This window comes from Hyperolius riggenbachi, chromosome 5 (genome assembly GCF_040937935.1).
Source record: "Hyperolius riggenbachi isolate aHypRig1 chromosome 5, aHypRig1.pri, whole genome shotgun sequence".
Taxonomy (NCBI): Eukaryota; Metazoa; Chordata; class Amphibia; order Anura; family Hyperoliidae; genus Hyperolius; species Hyperolius riggenbachi.
This window is the reverse complement of record NC_090650.1, coordinates 19,779,417-19,785,812: the sequence shown is the minus strand read 5'-3', so window position 1 is coordinate 19,785,812 and position 6,396 is coordinate 19,779,417.

The following is a 6,396-nucleotide window of genomic DNA, read 5'->3' as shown; positions in this document are numbered from 1 at the left end:
CAGCACATACCCGGCATCCTGGGGATCAGATGCTGCGGGCCAGCAAGGAGGAGATGCTATGGGAGGGGGTGCAGCACATACCCGGCATCCTGGGGATCAGATGCTGCAGGCCAGCAGGGGGGAGATGCTATGGGAGGAGGTGCAGCACATACCCGGCATCCTGGGGATCAGATGCTGAGGGCCAGCAGGGAGGAGATGCTATGGGAGGAGGTGCAGCACATACCCGGCATCCTGGGGATCAGATGCTGCGGGCCAGCAGGGAGGAGATGCTATGGGAGGAGGTGCAGCACATACCCGGCATCCTGGGGATCAGGTGCTGCGGGCCAGCAGGGAGGAGGTGCTATGGGAGGAGGTGCAGCACATACCCGGCATCCTGGGGATCAGATGCTGCGGGCCAGCAGGGAGGAGATGCTGTCTTGGAGGGAGCAGAGGGAGGTAAGTATAGTGCCAGTCCCTGCAATGTACAGCCCCATGTGTCTCTCCTCATGTATTGCTTCTGCTGTCTGCGGTGTGTGGCCAGGCAACAAATCTCTCTGTGATCAGATTCGATCGGCGTGATCTGTCTTATGGCCGATCTGCTCCATGTTTCTTATTACTCACATCCAATTCTGACAATTCTAGTCCCCAAGCCGTCTGAGCCAGGGAGTAAACCAGAGTACAGTAGAGAAAGACATATACTGTATAGCAATACAGGCGGAAACTGCTGCGCTGTAATACAAATACCCCATCATCAGATAAAAAGTCTAAGAATATTCTCAGAAGTGAGCCCTGCAAAGAACAGGTGTAGCTTGCAAACTCATGGGAGTTAGTAAATAATTCCCAGACAGGACTGTCTAGACCCTTTATGTACTGGAAGGGAGCCAAACTGATCTGTAGTAAAGGTGGCCAAACACACCATGCAATTTCCCATCAGATTTTGGATCAAATCGATAATGTCTGACAGGTCCAATCTGATTTCCGATCGGTTCTCTAATTGATTTTTTACAGACGTGATCAGAAAATCAATCAGAAAAACGATCCGAAATCAGATCGGATCTGTTGGAAATTATTGATCCAACCTGAAATCTGATGGGAAATTGCATGGTGTGTAACCAGGCATTTCGGGTTCATTTCCACTACGGTCTAATCTGGCCCGACGGCAGCGATTCCCAGCAAGCCGTGCTCAGATGTCACTCCGAGGAGGGGAAGGAGCACCTGACCAATGCTGGTATTGAGCGCTAACCAGCACCCGGCCGGTGCAAAAGAGCAACTGACAGGCGGTGAATTCACTGCATTTAGCTGCCCGGATAAAAGAGGCGTCAAATCTATCAGTTGTGCTTCGCTGGGCGAACGAACGGCCTCTCCATATTAAAACCTTCCACTCCTCGGAGTTTCCCATCATCAGGAAACAGTAACACCCTTCTTTCTAGAACAAAGGTGAACCCAGCCACCGGTAATCTCTCCCTGTTCTGGCCTGACAAGACAGACTGCATATATCACAGCTACAGATCTACCCAGCGCCTCCATCACTAGTTCCAGCAGCTACTGCCTGAAAACACTGGCCGGAGGGCACTACAAATACCAGCAGATGCTGCCGGCAGATGGCTACAGCCAGGCGATTCTGCCGAGTACAGAGCTTCCAACTGTCCCTCTTTTGGAGAGACAGTCCCTCTGTCACCCGCAATTGTTCCTCTTTCAGGACTGATGGACAGATCTATGATGGACAGATCTATGTTAATATATGAATTTTTCTACTGACAAATGTGTTTAATTTGCTCTAAACTTTCCAATCCTTCATTGATATACTCCGTCTTATTAAAAACTCACCTCACTGGGGCACCTATACCTGGCTACCTATACTGGGAGCACCTATAACTGGATATGTATACTGGGGGCACCTATACCTGGCTACCTATACTGGGGGCACCTATACCTGGATACCTATACTGGGGGCACCTACACCTGGATATGTATACTGGGGGCACCTATACCTGGCTACCTATACTGGGGGCACCTATACCTGGATATGTATACTGGGGGTACTGATACCTGGATACCTATACTGGGGGCACCTATACCTGGATACGTATACTGGGGGTACCTATATCTGGATACGTATACTGGGGGTACCGATACCTGGATACGTATACTGGGGGTACCTATACCTGGATACCTGTACAGGGGGCACCTATACCTGGATATCTATACTGGGGGCACCGATACTTGGCTACCTATACTGGGGGGCACCTATACCTGGATACCTATACTGGGGGCACCTATACCTGGCTACCTATACTGGGGGGCACCTATACCTGGATACCTATACTGGGAGCACCAATACCTGGCTACCTATACTGGGGGCACCTATACCTAGATACCTATACTGGGAGCACCAATACCTGGCTACCTATACTGGGGGCACCTATACCTGGATATGTATACTGGGGGTACCTATACCTGGCTACCTATACTGGGGGGGGGGGCACCTATACCCCTATAACTATACTGAGGGCACCTATACCTGGATATGTATACTGGGGGTACCGATACCTGGCTACCTATACTGGGGGGCACCTATACCCCTATAACTATACTGGGGGCACCTATACCTGGCTACCTATACCTGGCTACCTATACTGGGGGCACCTATACCTGGATACCTATACTGGGGGCACCTATACCGGGATATGTATACTGGGGGTACCTATACCTGGCTACCTATACTGGGGGGGGGGCACCTATACCCCTATAACTATACTGGGGGCACCTATACCTGGCTACCTATACTGGGAGGGGGCACCTATACCTGGATACCTATACTGGGGGCACCTATACCTGGATATCTATACTGGGGGCACCGATACCTGGCTACCTATACTGGGTGGGGGCACCTATACCTGGATATGTATACTGGGGGCACCTACACCTGGATATGTATACTGGGGGCACCTATACCTGGATATGTATACTGGGGGCACCTATACCTGGATACCTATACTGGGGGCACCTATACCAGGTTTTGGCCTTTATTAAATGAGAAAGATGAGTAAGGTCAAGGCTGGTTTCACACTGGGGCATTGCATACCCTTTAAAAACAGGCTCAGGCTCTTGGTTCACTGACTGATGGACCAATGAGAATCCTCCCTGTTGGTATGGAGGATTTTCTTTGCTCTCTTGCAAACCATTGGGAGCCTGATGCTTCTGCTAGCCTCTGATCTGTATGCTGGGGAGCGTCCCCTGCAGTGGATTGCAGGATTATGCAAATGTTGAATGTAAATTCATGCAACATGAAAATGGACCAATCAAATGAAGCCAAGTTGGGATTCCATCGGTCCATTTTCAAGCTACATAAATTGACATACAAAACTCGCATTATCCTGCATCAACTCTGAACTATTTACCTCTCATTAGCCATTCCTCGTAAAGACATCTTGTGGTGCCCTGCATCACTGAGCTGTGCAGCGCTCCTGTGACACGAGCCGTGCGCAGAGGATACCGCAAAGCTGTTGGGAGCTATAGGAGTGAAGAAGAAGATCGGCGCCTGAAGGATTCGTAGGTGATATCTCTACTCTGCCTGTCATCCGAGGGGGAGGGGGGGGGGGGGGTTAGTGTTAAGCTAAGTACCCATGGGCAGATCACAGCCAGATCTCTATCTATACAAATGTTATTGTATTATTCTATTAGATCTGCAAGTGTTGTTTGCGCCATCATAAACTAACGATCATGTTTAAACGATCGCATCAAAACCCACGAAAGTCGATGAAGATTGGAACGATCCTCCGCAATTTCATCTAACATGGCAGTCGGTCAAAAACGAACGATCGCCATGGGTGGCATATGTCGTCAGACATCATTTAACCTATTTACGTTATGTGCATGATATCACAGAAAAATTGTTTATCGTGAAAAATTGCGTCGTGAGTATGGACCTTTATTTTTAACGCTGGTTGCTTGACTGTTGAAGCAATGGGCAAGAACACAAATCCAGCAATCCCCTCCTGTGTTGGATAAATGACACTCTACTGTATTAGTTAACGTGGCCATACATCAGGTGACTTAGCAGTCGATCAACCATCCAATTTGATTATAATCAAATTAAAATTGGTGCCCAATCGACAATGCGACCAATTTTGGGCCGAAATTGGTCACATTAATCGATCAGGGAAGATGTTAGACCGTTGTGGTCCGTCAGGTACACTGCGGTAATGTTGAGCGATATCGGTACAAGCGACGAATGTGAAGAAGCGGCGTTAATTATTATTCCCCCTCCAGGTCCACGTGGATAGTGGGGAATGATATAATTTGGCTTCCAGCTATTGATGGAGGCCGAATTACAGTTTTAAAATGTAACTTCTGCTCCGTCTTCTGACGGCACCGAGGTTACTCAGTGTGCGCCCAAATCTCCTGCTCGTGACATCATACATGCGCCTACGTTACTATGGCAACCACATGGGGCACGTGCATGGACAGATGAGCCCGGAAGCAGCAGCAGACAAGTGGGGGACGCGAGAGAGGTAATGTATAGCACGCGGGGCACATGGAATATGGGGGGGGGGGGGTGCTCCAACTAATTAACCTACACCGTGGAGCTAACCTACTTCCCATAGACTTTACTATCCCCTCCAGAGGCGTATCTAGAGGGGTGCAGGCATGTCTGGTGCCATGGGCGCCATGCCTGCCCCTGTGCTGCACCCCCATACCTGCCTCCGTACCTCCCCGTCACTCAGACCTCAGATCAGATTAATTCTGTTAACTGGGGAACATGGCTATTTAATTTATGTATGTAGGGTGCACTTGGCTTAGTGTTAGAAAAGAGTTCAGAGAGGGAATAAGAAGAGATATTTCCAAAAAATTAACTTCAGCAATATACTGAGCCAAAACTATAGGCAACCATAAAATGTACGCGAGAAAGGATGCTGTTTTTAGATGAGAAGGGGGCTCTGACTAGGGGGAAGGTGGGTACAATTTCAGTGTTTGATACACCCCTGATCTCCTCCCCTTCCCTAACCCATCCTACTATGGGCTCTATTCATAAAAAAATTGTGGTGAAAAAACTCGTGGAGGGAAAATACATCGGTATTTTAGACTTCTGGGTGGTCATCCATAAAAATCTTGCCAGCTGCGATACAAGTGCGGAGATCTCCCGCTGAAAGCTGGCGGTAAGCTGTCGGAAGGCATGCGGAAACACTTACGCCGGCAGAGTCCCTCCGTGCGCTGCTCTCTCTGGGAGGTCTGTCCCATTCACTTTCATGTAATCCGAACTCTTCACGCTACATCCGAGGAAGCGGTATTTCCCATCCTCATACCGCTTCCTCTAACCTTTATGAATGGACATTTTGTTACTTTTTCTAGATAAATCTAGAAAAACACTGCACAGGGTGGAAATTTGTCGCTCTGCTGGGGAATTGTAGCTTATCATGCGGAAACAGCATTTATGAATGCCCACTGTGCTAAATGGACGGGAAAGTCAGCTGTTTTGAGCGCTAAACTGGCGGAAAAAGTTTTATGAATAGAGCCCAATGCGTTTTTGTCACTGGACGTAGGAAGATTTGATCGTCGGGACACCGGCGAGGCGAAAATGAGCGTACGGTGTATGGGTGGCCGACAGATCTCTCTCCGATCAGATTCGTTCACAGAGAGATCTGTCTTCTGATCAGTCTGCCATAAATCCTCTGATGTATGGGCACCTTTTATCATTCATAAACAGGCTGTCGGTAGTGCGGGAAAACACCGTTCTTCTCCGCAACCGGTAATTAAGACTGCTGGGTGGCCATTCATAAAGAAGTCTGCCTGTTGCGGAAGAAGTGCGGAGGTTTTCTGGAGGCAGCTGGCGGCAGCGTGGCGGTAGGCATGCGGAAACTTAAAAGCTGCCCGATTCCCTCCCTGTGCTGCTCTGTCTGATGCTGCTTGGGAGGTCCCTCCCATTCATTTATATGTATTCCGCCCGCCTATCGCTACTGTCGAGCAAGCGGTATTTTCCTTCCGGATACCGCTTGCTCTAATCTTTATGAATGGACGTGTTTGTTACTTTTTCTAGATTAATCTAGAAAAACTCCGCACAAGGCGGAAATGTATCGCTCTGTCACCTTTTCATGCGGAAAGAGCCTTTATGAATGGGGCTTATGCTGAGTGGTCGGGAAAGTCACCGGTGTTAAGCATTTCCGCATGCGGAAATGCTTTATGAATGATACCCAAAGAGCCCCCTGCCCAAGTGACTTGTCACATCCTGAAATGCCACCTGCCATTGGTGCTGAGTCACCCTGACTCACAACAAAAGTGGGCGTATCCCTGCCTCCTAGCCACGCCCTCATGTCTCTTGGACACCACGCAATCACCATACGAGCCACGTAACGTGCCCTGCGTAGGCACGCCCAGTCTGCGCTGCACATTCCGAGCTGTCAGGACCTTCGGCGACGC